The sequence below is a fragment of the Schistocerca nitens genome, chromosome 4 (assembly GCF_023898315.1).
Source record: "Schistocerca nitens isolate TAMUIC-IGC-003100 chromosome 4, iqSchNite1.1, whole genome shotgun sequence".
Classification (NCBI taxonomy): Eukaryota; Metazoa; Arthropoda; class Insecta; order Orthoptera; family Acrididae; genus Schistocerca; species Schistocerca nitens.
The window spans coordinates 265,072,440-265,089,369 of NC_064617.1; positions in this window are offsets into that span (position 1 = coordinate 265,072,440).

Consider the following 16,930-nt stretch of genomic DNA (forward strand, 5'->3'; position numbering starts at 1 on the left):
CTTTCATATGTTTTTTCCATATTTGCGATTTTCCCATATTTGCGTTTTACCCATATTTGCGTTTTATCCATATTTGCGTTTTATCCATTTTTGCGTTTTTCCCATATTTACGTTTTGACGAAGAGGCAGATATGAAATAACTAAACATTTGAAGTAAATGAAGCGCATAAGAGGGAGAACTGCACATGTGGGGAATATTTGCTCTTTTTTATGCATCCCCAATTTTCCCACATTTTCGTTTTCCCTGTAATGCGTTTTATTAATTTCATATGTTTTTCCCATATTTGCGTTTTTCCCATATTTGCGTTATTTCAATGTTTGCGTTTTTCCCATATTTGCGTTTTTCCCATAGTTGCGTTTTCCCCATATCTGCGTTTTTCAGATATTTGCATTCTTCCCATATTTGCGTTTTCAGGAAGAGGCTGTTATGAGGTAACTAAACATTTTTTCTGGAAACATCCCCCAGGATGTTGTGTAATGGCACTTTGACGTTTTCAATAGTGATTCGAGGTGGTTATCATCAAATTTGTAAACTGCTCATGATAGTGGCAACTTGAAGAAGTTCTCAACAGACGGAGAAAAGTGAAAGACGGGTCGTCCTACAAGAGAAATTACGAGGACAGCCATGAAGACTACATTGTAATTAATAATGCGTATCTAACAAGATTATAAGGTAAATTTCAATTAGTTTCTGATGCTATTTCCGTACAGTCGCTTTTTGTAGTGTTGCCGACCCTGTCTGCCATGCACGGTCAAATTACAGCACGATCTCAATCAATAATACGAAGTCCACCTTATCTGTAACTGAAACCACCAAGATTCCAAACCCAAACAGATTTTCTATTTTATATTTTTCACGGCAGAACCCCGAGGAGAAGGGTACACTACAATTGGCGACCGTGACAGGACTTGCAATCTTCGTATTTGATACAAGTGCAGTTTGGATTTGATATAAGTGCAGTTATTATAAATTTTGGACATTTTATCTTATTTTAACCACTTAATAGCATCAGAAAATGAATCTGGACTAAGTCTCATTCATTTCAATTGTAATGTTACGTGCATGAAATTTACAACAATATTGTTTTCCCTGTTATTAATTCGTGTTAATTTTCGTTTTCATGTTGAGGGAATTAATTTGGTAAAAAAAAAGGGAAAAGGATAACGTTCCATAAAATAATTTGCACGGACGCGAAAGAAAAATTTTGGATTCAAAACGCAACATTTGCAACATAAGACTGAAAAAAAAAATTGGTGAGTACAGAAATTTACATTTTTTCCAGTTTCATGCAGTCATCTGTACTTCCTTTATTCCGATTCATTTATTTCGAAATTATTTTTTCAAATTGTAGTTAAAATTGATTTGCTACTATTATTGCAAATGATAAGTGAAGAGCATATTGACAGTCATTTATTTGTGAGAGGGAAATTTCAGTACCAGTTTAATAATCCAATTTCTAATTAGAAATCATATAGAAATATCCATTTCCATAAGAGAAATTTCAGATTTCAACATATCATATTTAAAAATATTATTTTTTTTTTGCCATTGGAAATTTTATTTGCAATTAATTACTAAAATCGCAAGATGGACGCTACACACGTAGAAATTGTTTCCGCGGACGAGCTTAGTGAAAGTGACACATTGCAAAACATGTCCGACAGTCAAATGAATATTGAACTTAATAGTGAGGATGTTCAAGACATAATTTTACCGGATCGATTAAGACAACAACCCCTGTATTTAAACAGATACACAGGCGAATGGAGAGTGAATACTACGCGACAAAACGTGACATTGACAACGTCAACTTCAGAACCAGACATCAATCAGACACGAAAAAATGACGATACTAAGACACAGGACTCTGACATGCTCAACCAGATTCTGAAGTTACTTGGTGACCAGAACAGAAAATTTGACACTTTAGACAAAAGATTTGACGCTTTAGACGACAATTTAAAACGTGACATTGGGAAATTTGACACTAAATTCGATGAACTGACACGGGACATAAAACAAAATTTTGAAAAACAATCAAGACAAATTGCCGACTTGACAGAAACCACCAGTAGTCTTGGAAGGAAATTTACTGACTTATCAGACAAGGTTACGAGACAAGAAAAGGTATTTCTGGAATTCAGTGAAGAGACAAAAACTGACTTACAACGATGTAATGAGAAATTGTTAACAGTAGTTTTTGAACAACAGAAAACCAGTACCCAAGTTGACGAATTACGACAGTCACACAATTCCGTAAAAACAAACCAAGAACACTTAGACCTGACGATTACAGACCTTTCAGACAGATTAAATGATGTAACATTGGAGCAGAAATCCTTACAGGAAAAGTTAGAAAAACTTGAAGACAGAGCAGATGTAGCATCTTTAAAGAATGACACAACTCTAGCAGAAAAACTTGTACATGAATGCAAATTATGTGATGATTATTTAGATGAGAAGATTGAGACAATGACACAGATCATTTTAGATAAGACAAAGGAACAAGTAAAGGGAGAAACAGATAATATTCAGAAAGAGGTACGTAAACTTAAAGAAAATGTAATGCCAAGTTCGTCAGTGATACCAAAACCCACAACAGGCAACCAAAACATAAATGAGAATCATAATAATGCTAGACCCAGCACACAGCCGAAAATAGAATTACCAATGAGTGATACAAATCCCAATGAACCATTTTCAATGCTACCACAAGATCAAAATTACTATCAGACATCACCACATACTATGCACAGTTTGACACAAAATGCAGGACCCATAATACCATCGGGAGTAGCTGATGAAACATTAGTACGACATGGATACTTTCAGACATTTTCATGTGATGAGAAAGACAAAGTGCATCCGATTGTTTTCATCCGCTCTTTTGATGGTATTTTCCCGAGACATTGGTTAGAAGCCGATAAAATTCGATATGTTACGAATTTGTTAGGTGGAAGAGCAGCTAAGTGGGGAGCAGCAATGAAAAGATGTTGTTTAACATTTGAACAATTTGAACAAGCATTTCTTGAGGAATTCTGGTCGATCACAGAACAGCAAAGTTTAAAACGAGAAGTATACAATCCAGAAATTTACAACCCGAAGAAAGAGACTTTACGTCAATACTTTGAACGCTACCTAGACAAAACATTATATTGGACAAAACCAGCAGATTTACCAGATGTAATTAGAACACTTAAAAGCCACTTACCATTTCCTTACCGTGATAAATTAATAGGAGTGTCCGAGGACAACATAAAGAATTTTTTCAGTTATGTTAATGAGATAGATGTTGTTTACAGAGATGAGATCAGGAATTTCAATCAATTGTATCCGATCCATCCAAGCAATTCGCGTACGCACAACAGAAGTGACAGAGGCTATTGGAATCCGCCTCCGACACCACAACAAAACACTCAAAGAAACAATTCGCACTACACTGGGACAAATCCATTCAATATTAGGAGAAACAACTTGCAGCATTGGCAAGGAAACAGTAATTATTACTATAATGGTTATCCGAACAGTAATTACAATCAGAACAATAACAGTTATATTCAAAATAACAACAACAGAAGAAGGAACCGAAATCATAGAGATCAAAGAAGAGAGGATACCATCCAGGATATTTTTAGAGAAACAACATCCAACAACATCCAAACATGTATTGCAGGAATAACAGTAATGATAATACCAGTTACAGTCATGGGCGAAATAATGTATGAGGAAATCACAATGGACCACCGCCACGACACATGCAATACAGCAACCCTCCATTCGTACCTAACGGAACTCCCAATGCGACGCGAGGTAATGTCAACAACCAAACAGCTGATACTTGGGTGACGCGCGACAGAAATGTAAATATTATTGAGTTGGGCAATGAACCCAACCCGCAGCAACAACCGAATTTGCCGGAAAACGAACGACGACCGAGCTAAGCGCTCGAGTTACGGTCAATAGGGAGCAGAGCGCAACGGAACCGACGATTTGTTTTCTCCGATATGATGACAGTAAGAAAATAGAAAAAGAATTATATCAGGATGTAGATTTTAATAGCACCAGTAAAACAAGGAAGATTATTCAGGCTATAACACGAGTTATGATTGGTAGTTATGAAGTGGAAGTAATGTTAGATACAGGAGCAGCAGCAAGTGTCATTTCAATGTCCTTATATAATGAACTCAAACAAATAATGAACATACAAACATTGCCAGTACAGAATTGTCACATTATAAGTGCCACCGGTAACAAATCAAATAACGTGAAATTTCAAGTGCTAATTAACTTCACATTTTCAAATATACCACCCAATTACAGTTTCTGGTAGTAGACAAATTAGTTATGCATTGCATATTAGGAATTGACTTTTTGAATGAATATCAAGCAATCATAGATTTAGGAAAAGGGAAATGTCATTTAACCGTAAACCAACAACAACTGACAATAGAGTTAACACAGGGTAAAAACTTAAACAGTAAACAAGGTAAATTTGAACAGTTACATTTTGTGTATCCACCAGCAATAAACATATGTGATTTAACTTTTAGTGAAGCTGTATCTCAGGGAATTAAACCTAATGATTTATATGAGAAATGCACAGAATCTGAATATCTGACGAAGGAACAACAACTTGAATTACTTGAAGTTTTGCAGCAATTTGCTGAGGTATTTGTGGAGAAACCTGGAATTATTAGAGGCTATACTTATGAGATGGATGTTAAACCACACAAAACATACTGTAGAACATATTATAATATTCCTTGGTCATAGAAACCCGCAGTTTTGAAAGAGATTGAAAAAATGCAAGCTTGGGGTATAATTGAAAGGTCACATTCACCATATTGCAGTCCGATACTAGCAGTTAGTAAAGAGGATGGTAGTGTAAGGTTAGTGCTGGACGCACGAGAAATTAACAAAGTTATAATCCCAATCAACACACGACCTATTAATTTGGAAGAACAACTTTTAAAATTTCATAATGTACAGTATTTAACCAATATCGACCTCCGCTCATCATTTTGGCAGATGAACCTCCATAAAAACAGTCGTAAATGCACTGCATTTATATGTGAGGGACGTAGTTATCAATTTTGTGTTCTACCCTTTGGTCTACGAGTGAGTGCTGGAGTATTTATTGAAGCCTTAGATGCTGTTCTTGGACCACAATTGTTATCGCAAATCACAGTTTATGTTGACGACATTGTCATTGCCACCACTACTTGGGAAGAACATGTAAATCTTTTGAAGCAACTTCTGACTAAATTTTCTGACGCAGGTGTCACTATCAATTTATCAAAGACGAAATTAGGGAGGAGAGAAATCAAATTCCTTGGTCACATCATATCAACTGAAGGCATTTATCCAGACTCAAGAAAAATTGATGCAATAAAGAATTTTCGATCCCCACAGAATCGTAAACAACTCAAAGCCTTTCTTGGTCTATCTTCATTCTTCAGGAAATTTGTACTCTACCACCTTCTTAACAGTCCACATCTTCTATCTTTACTCAAAAGAAATAATATTTGGAAATGGACAGAGTTCTGTCGGACAGATTTTGAAGCGATTAAGAATGCTTTAGTTAACGCACCGTTTTTATGTCATCCTGACATGACGTCAGACTTTTGCCTAGTAACAGATGCAAGTTCCTATGGGCTCGGAGCATTTTTATTCCAAATTCATGTAGAAGATGAACAAACAGTCATCAAACCTATAAGTTTTGCTAGCCACACGCTCACTGAATGCGAAAAGTCATATTCATTGACCGAGCGCGAAACACTTGCTATAGTATGGGCATTTCGCAAGTTTCGCTACTTTCTATGGGGAAAACGTACTAAGCTTTATACTGATCATCAAGCTCTTTCTTTCCTGCTATCATGCAAGTTATTGCATTCACGTCTTGCACGCTGGTGTGCATCACTACAAGAATATGATTTTGATATTATATATATAAAAGGAGAATCCAACATTATAGCCGATGCTCTATCTCGTTTGCCACAAGGCCTACAAGAATTTTCAGATGTGATAGAACAAACATCAGATTTCAAAATTTTACTCATGTATGATGGTACATTTGCACCTTACTACAAAAACACGTGCAGGAAGTTAGCCATATTGCAGGACAATGATCCCAGGTGGATCCAGATAAAGAATAAGTTACGTGCAAGAACAGACCCACATCTTGAAAAATATTACACATTACACAAAGAAGTATTATTTCACCGACGAAACCCTGAATCACAGCATTGGTGTGTTTGCTTACCTGAAGCTCATGTTGATGATTTTATTATATTTACACACAGAACTTGGGGACACTATGGTGTAACCAAATGTACAGATAAGATTATACAATATTGCTATTTTCCAAATTTAAGGCGAAGAGTATTGAGTGATATTAGGAAATGCATCATATGTCAGAAAGCCAAATATTCTAATCGCACAAGCATGAATGAATTGCACCCAATTACATTGCACCTAATCACAGCTAATTTCTTTAGATATTGCAGGACCCTATCCACAAGCACGTGGAGGAATGAAATACATCCTTGCTGTGTTAGATGTTTTCACAAAGTATTTAAAATTATATGCTTTACGTTCAGTTTCTAGCACTGCTATTACGAGACGTCTATTAACAGATTATTTTGTAAGAATAGGAAAACCTGAAGTTATGATCACGGATAATGCAGCATATTTTACCAGTTTAAAATGGAAGACTTTTATTGAAGAACAGAATGTTAAACATATTTTAATTTCAAGATTTCACGCAGCAGGAAACCCAGTGGAAAGAACATTTCGAGAATTTGGACAGTTTATGAGAACACACACACAAGAGAAGCACACAAAATGGGTAGAATACCTAGCACCATTTGAACAAATAGTGAACAATTTAACTCACATTTCTACTGGATACACACCAACTGAATTAATTATGGATAAAACAGAAAGAAATGAATGGACAGACCCTCTACCTAAATTTACAGCAACAACAAATCATGTTAGTTTAGAAGAAAAGGTAAGACAAGCTTACACAACATTATGTGGCAAAGCTAAGGAAAGAAAGCAGAAATATGACAGAGGTGTCAGAAAAGCACAAACATTTCAGGTTGATGAGTTAGTTTTACTAAGAACACATCCTAAACCCCCAAAAATGAAACATTTAAACAGGAAATGGCAGATCTTATACTCTGGACCATACCGAATTGCAAATATTCCACACCCTGGCTGTTATTCATTAGAATATCCATTAACACATAAACCCAGAGGTCTACATCCACACAGACATTTGAAAAAATACATACAGTAAAATGTTAGCTAATGAGGAGAAGATAATTAATATGATATACAGTTATGATGAGCCTACATTTAAATTATACAGATACTTACAATCTAATGAATGCAGGTAAGTCTAGAAAGCAATGTGAACCATCCAATAGCTAATAACATATTTGGTTATAAGAGGAGTTGCTATTGAGGCATATACACATTAGAGGAGGCAGACAACTGAACAGAATTATTTTCGTTAGGAGGCGTGTGATAATATTAATGTTGATATGAGTGATGTGAGTGACTGAATGAGATGAGTGAATGTAATTTTAGTTTAATAAGAGGACAAATAGTAATACGGAGAGAGGTAAATGGAATATAAGATGAGAAAAGGGTATTATTATTATTGTTGTTGTTGTTGTTGTTGAAGTAAAAAGTAAGTGGTGATGAATAAGAGGAAAATATACATATAATGCTGAGGAATAAGTATATGTTATTTTGTGAAGAATGAATAATGGATAGGTGAGAATGTTATGAGTAATTGAGAATATGTTGAGAGGAGAGAAACTAGATTTGAACGCTATATCACATGTACTCATGGAATACAGAATGAAAGTAGTGGAAATAATATTATTTATTGAAAGATTGGTATGCCTGAGATAATAACTTATGTGGTGTCTTATATATTCTTATAACTAAAGGTGAAAGTATAGATTTATGTGGAAAGAATTATTTACAGCAGCCACTGTTGGAAATATGCCAGAAGATTTAAATCTATAACACTTTAACACTAATCTAATGGGAACTTGTAATGAAATTTTTGGAGTTATGTAGGCTTGACACTTCAGATTGGAAGAATTATTTAAGAGAACATATTTAGCAGTCATCTAATGACATAATTAAAGCTCATCTACTGTACTGAACTAATGCGCCATTAAATAGAAAGGAGAATAAGGAGAAAACAAAACGTCAGTCCTCTGTTGCGGCTCATACCCTCATCCCTCCCTTAGAAAAATTTATACATGTTGATGAAATATTTGACATTATATAATTCGTGATTATCTGACAGTATGGAGAGACATACACACATATTTATTTATGAATAGAATTTTACAGGTACCACAAGGTAAATACAGAATGGATATACAGCATGGAACACAGCAGCAATTATCTAAGAAGATTTATTTATTTATTAAGTAAAACATTTATTTATATTGCTTGATACTGATGAAAGGAAGGAGATGAACTACACAAACTCTATAGGAACTTGATTGACTTGAACTACACTCCTGGAAATGGAAAAAAGAACACATTGACACCGGTGTGTCAGACCCACCATACTTGCTCCGGACACTGCGAGAGGGCTGTACAAGCAATGATCACACGCACGGCACAGCGGACACACCAGGAACCGCGGTGTTGGCCGTCGAATGGCGCTAGCTGCGCAGCATTTGTGCACCGCCGCCGTCACTGTCAGCCAGTTTGCCGTGGCATACGGAGCTCCATCGCAGTCTGTAACACTGGTAGCATGCCGCGACAGCGTGGACGTGAACCGTATGTGCAGTTGACGGACTTTGAGCGAGGGCGTATAGTGGGCATGCGGGAGGCCGGGTGGACGTACCGCCGAATTGCTCAACACGTGGGGCGTGAGGTCTCCACAGTACATCGATGTTGTCGCCAGTGGTCGGCGGAAGGTGCACGTGCCCGTCGACCTGTGACCGGACCGCAGCGACGCACGGATGCACGCCAAGACCGTAGGATCCTACGCAGTGCCGTAGGGGACCGCACCGCCACTTCCCAGCAAATTAGGGACACTGTTGCTCCTGGGGTATCGGCGAGGACCATTCGCAACCGTCTCGATGAAGCTGGGCTACGGTCCCGCACACCGTTAGGCCGTCTTCCGCTCACGCCCCAACATCGTGCAGCCCGCCTCCAGTGGTGTCGCGACAGGCGTGAATGGAGGGACGAATGGAGACGTGTCGTCTTCAGCGATGAGAGTCGCTTCTGCCTTGGTGCCAATGATGGTCGTATGCGTGTTTGGCACCGTGCAGGTGAGCGCCACAATCAGGACTGCATACGACCGAGGCACACAGGGCCAACACCCGGCCTCATGATGTGGGGAGCGATCTCCTACACTGGCCGTACACCACTGGTGATCGTCGAGGGGACACTGAATAGTGCACGGTACATCCAAACCGTCATCGAACCCATCGTTCTACCATTCCTAGACCGGCAAGTGAACTTGCTGTTCCAACAGGACAATGCACGTCCGCATGTATCCCGTGCCACCCAACGTGCTCTAGAAGGTGTAAGTCAACTACCCTGGCCAGCAAGATCTCCGGATCTGTCCCCCATTGAGCATGTTTGGGACTGGATGAAGCGTCGTCTCACGCGGTCTGCACGTCCAGCACGAACGCTGGTCCAACTGAGGCGCCAGGTGGAAATGGCATGGCAAGCCGTTCCACAGGACTACATCCAGTATCTCTACGATATTCTCCATGGGAGAATAGCAGCCTGCATTGCTGCGAAAGGTGGATATACACTGTACTAGTGCCGACATTGTGCATGCTCTGTTGCCTGTGTCTATGTGCCTGTGGTTCTGTCAGTGTGATCATGTGATCTATCTGACCCCAGGAATGTGTCAATAAAGTTTCCCCTTCCTGGGACAATGAATTCACGGTGTTCTTATTTCAATGTGTATATATATATATATATATATATATATATATATATATATATATATATATATATATATATATATATATATATATATATACACTTACCACACTGATGTACATACTTGTAGGATCCTAAGATATTTAGAGGGGCACCGCTCTTAGAAACGGTAATAGAGGGGTCCACTCTTAGAAACAGTAATAGTGGGGACACCACACTTAGAAACGGTATTAGGTATAGGAACTTTACATTATATTAAGTTAACATGTATTTTATTTATCATATTTTATTTTGTGTAGTCCACTGTAGGAGATGACTTTACTAGTATTTATGAAGTAGTTAGCAACCATCCCATGAACCTATCCTCCTATAGAGGGCTGTCTTGAAGCTTGAAATATGTGTAAATTTTATTCCAGGAGGCAAGATGAATTTTAAGTTGAATATTCTAGCGAGTTGCCACAATTATCTTAAAATGTTGCAAGTGTAACAAAAAAAAAAAAGAATGAGCTCACAAATAAAATGTATATTTCAATCTGGATGTAATTTAATTCACATGTCAGTCAGCACAATGATATTGAATGTAACGTAAAAATTTACTATATTTATCTTTTAATTCTGTATATGTACTATATGACAACAATGTAACTACCTCATGTAATGATTAATTGTAAATATTTGTATATTTATGTACTTACTATATCAAGAAATGTATTTTAAGTAGATGTTAATGAGCTGCAAAGGACTTGTGCATGTAGCACATGATTCATATAAATGGAACTGAAAATGCAAAGAAGAAACCAACGTGATGGAACACTGGTCAAGCAATATTTACGTAGTGTCAATATGCTTTGAAGTGTATGATGTAGTGGAAGCCGGCAGGTCTTCAGGTTGGTGTAAAAGACAAGCTCATCACCTGTCGTAGGCAGTGAGGTGTTTCCTGTGCACTCATTGACCATTTATACCCCGGTAGACGCCACCAAAATTCGACTGCTGGAGATCACAATTTCGTGTTGACACATTGAACAAACTTTGGATTTTCTTCGAGTCACAAGCAAGAGATCCAGGCAGTACACACATACTCAGAATCTGATACTACGTTTAAAGACATTGGAGCAATATAATAGAAACGTTTATTGTTCGAATTAATTCCATTGTAAACACGAATCATGTGAACTGAATTCAAACGCTGTGCTAAGCAACGATAATACGCTGCAATTCAAAGACATTAATGTTACGACTCCTAAAGAAGATACACACCAAAAAGACTGTATACAAAGACTGATATGCAAAGAGCATTGTGCTCAGAAATATTATTTGTAATATGTAAATTTCTTATTTTCTCATATATACAGTATGTATCTATGTAAATTTTCTATACTGCCACGCTCGCTTGCGGAGCGTGTCAGTAGAGGAGGCATTGTAATGGTACTTTGACTTCCCCGCCTCCACCAATACAAAGATATAATTTACGATCGCGCACGCAGAAGAGCGCTGCGCCAGCGACCGATTTTTATAAATAATTTTGTTCGTCTTTTTACTTTTGCGTAGGTTTTTGTTTTTAAGAATTAATTGACACTCTCTCTCTCTTGTCTTCATACGAAAGACGTGTATTTTTTGGCAATGTGTTGAATGTGCTTTTGGGTGGAAATTAAAATTACATTACAAAGCGAGGTTGTTTTCAATAGTGATTCGAGGTGGTTATCATCAAATTTGTAAACTGCTCATGACAGTGGCAACTTGAAGAAGTTCTCAACAGACGGAGAAAAGTGAAAGACGGGTCGTCCTACAAGAGAAATTATGAGGACAGCCATGAAGACTACATTGTAACTAATAATGCGTATCTAACAAGATTATAAGATAAATTTCATTTAGTTTCTGATGCTATTTCGGTACAGTCGCTTTTTGTAGTGTTGCCGACCCGGTCTGCCATGCACGGTCAAATTACAGCACGATCTCAATCAATAATACGAAGTCCGCCTTATCCGTAACTGAAACCACCAAGATTCCAAACCCAATCAGATTTTCTATTTTATATTTTTCACGGGAGAACCCCGAGGAGAAGGGTACACTACAGTGGCTAAGCCGTGTCTCCGTTGTAACCTTTCTTTCAGAAGTGCTAGTTCTGCAAATTTCGCAGGAGAGCTTCTGTAAAGTTTTGAAGGTAGGACACGTGATACTGGCAGAAGTAAAGCTGTGAGGACCGGGCGTGAGTTGTACTTCGGTAGCTCAGATGGTAGAGCACTTGGCCACAAAAGGCAAAGGTCCCGAGTGCGAGTCACGGTCGGGCACACAGTTTTAATCTGCCAGGAAGTTTCATATCAGCACACACTCCGCTGCAGAGTGAAATTCTCATTCTGGAAACATCCCCCAGGCAGTGGCTAAGGCATGTCTCCGCAGTATCCTTTCTTTCAGGAGTGCTAGTTCTGGAAGGTTCGCAGGAGAGCTTCTGTAAAGTTTGGAAGGTAGGAGACGAGATGCTGGCAGAAGTAAAGCTGTGAGGACCGGGCGTGAGTCGTGCTTCGGTAGCTCAGATGGTAGAGCACTTGCCCGTGAAAGGCAAAGATCCCGAGTTCGAGTCTCGGTCGGGCACACAGTTTTAATCTGCCAGTAAGTTTCATAAACATTTTAAGTTAATGAAGTGCGTAAGAGGGAGAACTGCAGATGTGGGGAACATTTGCTTTTTTTATGCATCCCCAATTTACCCACATTTTCGTTTTCCCTCTAATGCGTATTATTAATTTCATATGTTTTTCCCATATTTGCGTTTTTCCCATATTTGCGTTTTTCCCATATTTGCGTTTCACCCATATTTGCGTTTTGAGGAAGAGGTAGATATGAGGTAACTAAACATTTTAAGTTAATGAAGCGCATAAGAGGGAGAACTGCAGATGAGGGGAACTTTTGCTTTTTTTATGCATCCCCAATTTTCCCACATTTTCGTTTTCCTCTAATGTGTTCGAATACTTTCATGTGTTTTTCCCATATTTGCGTTTTTCCCACATTTGCGTTTTCCCATATTTGCGTTATTCCCATATTTGCGTTATTCCCATATTTGCGTTTTTCCCATTTTTGCTTTTTTCCCATATTTGCGTTTTTTACATATTTGCGTTTTACCCATATTCGCGTTTTTTCCCATGTTAGCGTTTTTCCCATATTCACGTCTTTCCCATATTTGCGTTTTTCCCATATTTGCGTTTTTCCAACATTTGCACTTTGAGGAAGCAGCAGATATGAGGTAACTAACCATTTGAAGTTAATGAAGCGCATAAGAGGGAGAACTGCATATGTGGGGAACATTTGCTTTTTTTATGCATCGCCAATTTTCCCACATTTTCGTTTTTCCTCTAAAGCGTATTACTAATTTCATATGTTTTTCGCATATTTGCGTTTGTCCCATATTTGTGTATTTCCCATATTTGCGTTTTTCCCATATTTGCGTTATTCCCATACATGCGTTTTTCCCATATTTGCGTTTTTCCCATATTTACGTTTTCCCATATTCTCGTTTTTCCCATATTCGCGTTTTTCCCATGTAAGCGGTTTTCCCATATTTGTGTTTTTCCCATATTTGCGTTTTTCCCATATTCGCGTTTTTCCCATATTCGCGTTTTTCCCATATTAGCGTTTTTCACATATTCACGTTTTTCCCATATTTGGGTTTTTCCCATATTTGCGTTTTTCCCCGTATTTGCGTTTTGAGGAAGAGGCAGATTTTAGGTAACTAAACATTTGAAGTTAATGAAGCGCATCAGAGGGAGAACTGCAGATATGGGGAATGTTTGCCTTTTTTATGCATTCCCAATTTTTCCACATTTTCGTTTTCCTCTAATGTGTTCGAATAATTTCATGTGATTTTCCCATATTTGCGTTTCTCCCACATTTGCGTTTTCCCATATTTGCGTTATTCCCATATTTGCGTTTTTCCCATTTTTGCTTTTTTCCCATATTTGCGTTTTTTACATATTTGTTGTTTACCCATATTCGCGTTTTTCCCATGTTAGCGTTATTCCCATATTTGGGTTTTTCCCATATTTGCGTTTTTCCCATATTTGCACTTTGAGGAAGCAGCAGATATGAGGTAACTAAACAATTGAAGTTAATAAAGCGCATAAGAGGGAGAACTGCAGATGTGGGGAACATTTGCTTTTTTTATGCATCGCCAATTTTCCCACATTTTCGTTTTCCCTCTAAAGCGTATTACTTATTTCGTATGTTTTTCTCATATTTGCGTTTCTCGCATATTTCCGTTTTTCCCATATTTGCGTTTCACCCATATTTGAGTGTTGAGGAAGAGGCAGATATGAGGTAACTAAACACTTGAATTTAATGAAGCGCATAAGAGGGAGTACTGCAGATGTGGGGAATGTTTGCCTTTTTTATGCATCCCCAATTTTCCCACATTTTCGTTTTCCTCTAATGTGTTTGATTAATTTCATATGTATTTCCCATATTTGCGTTTTTTACATCTTTGCGTTATACCCATATTCGCGTTTTTCACACGTTAGCGTTTTTATCATATTCACGTTTTTCCCATATTTTTGTTTTTCCCATATTTGCGTTATTCCCTTATTAGTATTTTTCCCTTTTTTGCGTCTGTCCCATGTTTGCGTTTTGAGGAAGAGGCAGATACTAAGTAACTAAACACTTGAAGTTTATGAAGTGCATCAGAGGGAGAACTGCAGATGTGGGGACCATTTGCTTTTTTTATACATCCCCAATTTTCTCACATTTTCGTTTTCTCTATAATGTGTTTTATTAATTTCATATGTTTTTCCCATTTTTACGTTTTTCCCATATTTGCGTCTTTCCCATATTTGCGTTTTTCCATATTCGCGTTTTTCCCGTATTTACGTTCTTCCCATATCACGTTTTTGCCATTTCGCGTTTTTCCCATATTCGCGTTTCTCCCATATTCGCCTTTTTCCCATATTCGCGTTTCTCCAATATTCGCTTTTTTCCCATATTCTAGTTATCCCCATATTCGCGTTTCTCCCATATTCGCGTTTTTCCCATATTCGCGTTTCTCCAATATTCGCTTTTTTCCCATATTCTAGTATTCCCCATATCCACGTTTTTTGGGTTTTTCACATATTTGCGTTTTTCCCATATTTGCTTTTTCCCATATTTCCGTTAATCCCATATTTGCATTTTTCCCATATTTGCGTTTTTCCATATTTGCGTTTTTCACATATTTGCGTTTTTTCCATATTTGCGTTTACCCATATTCGTGTTTCTCCCATGTTAGCGTTTTTCCCATATTCACGTTTTTCCATAATTGGGTTTTTCCTATATTTGCGTTTTTCCCCGTATTTACGTTTTGAGAAAGACACAGATTTGAAGTAACTAAACATTTGAAGTTGATGAAGCGCATAAGAGGGAGAACTGCAGATGTGGGTAACGTGTGCCTTTTTTATGCATCCTACAATTTTCAATCATTTTCGTTTTCCTCTGTTGTGTTTAATTAATTTCATATGTTTTTCCCATATTTGCGTTTTTCCAATTTTTGCCTTTTTGCCATATTTGCGTTTTTCCCATATTTGCGTTTTTCCCATATTTGCGTTTTTCCCTTAATTGCGTTTTTCCCATATTCGCGTTTTTCCCATATAAGTGGTTTTCCCATATTTGTGTTTTTCCCAAATTTGCGTTTTTCCCATATTCGCGTTTTTCCCATATTCGCTTTCTTCCCATATTAGCGTTTTTGCCATATTCACGTTTTCCCATATTTGCGTTTTTCCAATTTTTGCGTTATTGCCATATTTGCGGTTTTCCAATTTTTTTCCCATATTTGCGTTTTTTACATGTTTGCGTTTTACCCATATTCGCGTTTTTCCCATATCTGCGATTTTCCCATATTTGCGTTTTAAGGAAGCAGCAGATATGAGGTAGCTAAATATTTGAAGTTAACGAAGCGCGTAAGAGGGAGAACTGCAGATGTGGGGACCATTTCCTTTTTATATGCATCGCCAATTTTCCCACATTTTCGTTTTCCCTCTCAAGCGTATTTATAATTTCATATGTTTTCCCAGATTGGCGTTTTTACCATATTTGCGTTTTTCACATATTTCGGTTTTTCCCATACTTGCATTTTTCCCATATTTGCGTTTCACCCATATTTGCTATTTGAGGAAGAGGCAGATATGAGGTAACTAGACATTTTAATTTAATGAAGCGCATGAGGGAGAACTGCAGATGTGGGGAACTTTTTGTTTTTTTATGCGTCCCCAATTTTCCCACAATTTCGTTTTCCCTCATATGTGTTTCGTTAATTTCATATGTTTTCCCCATATTTGCGTTTTTCCCATATTTGCGTTTTTCCCATAATTGCATTTTTCCCATACTCGCATTTATCCCATATTCGCGTTTTTCCCATATAAGCGGTTTAAGCATATTTGTGTTTTTCCCATATTTGCGTTTTTCCCATATTCGCGTTTTTCACATATTTGCGTTTTTCCCATATTAGCGTTTTTCTCATATTCACGTTTTTCCCATATTTGGGTTTTTCCCATATTTGCGTTTATCCCATATTAGCGTTTTTCTCATATTCACGTTTTTCCCATATTTGGGTTTTTCCCATATTTGCGTTTTTCCCATATTTGCGTTTTGAGGAAGCGGCAGATATGAGGTAACTAAACAATTGAAGTTAATGAAGCGCATAAGAGGGAGAACTACAGATGTGGGGAACATTTGCTTTTTTTATACATCCCCAATTTTCCCACATTTTGTGGTTTTGCCTCTAATGTGTTTAATTAATTACATAAGTTTTTCCCATATTTGGGTTTTTCCCATATATGCGTTTTTCCCATATTTGCGCTTTTTCCATATTTGCGTTTTTCCAATATCTGCGTTTTCACCATATTTGCGTTTTTTTCATATCTGCGTCTTTGCCATATTTGCTTTTTTCCCATATTTGTGTTATTCCCATATTTGCGTTTTGAGGAAGAAGCAGATATGAAGTAACTAAACATTTGAAGTTAATGATGCGCACAAGAG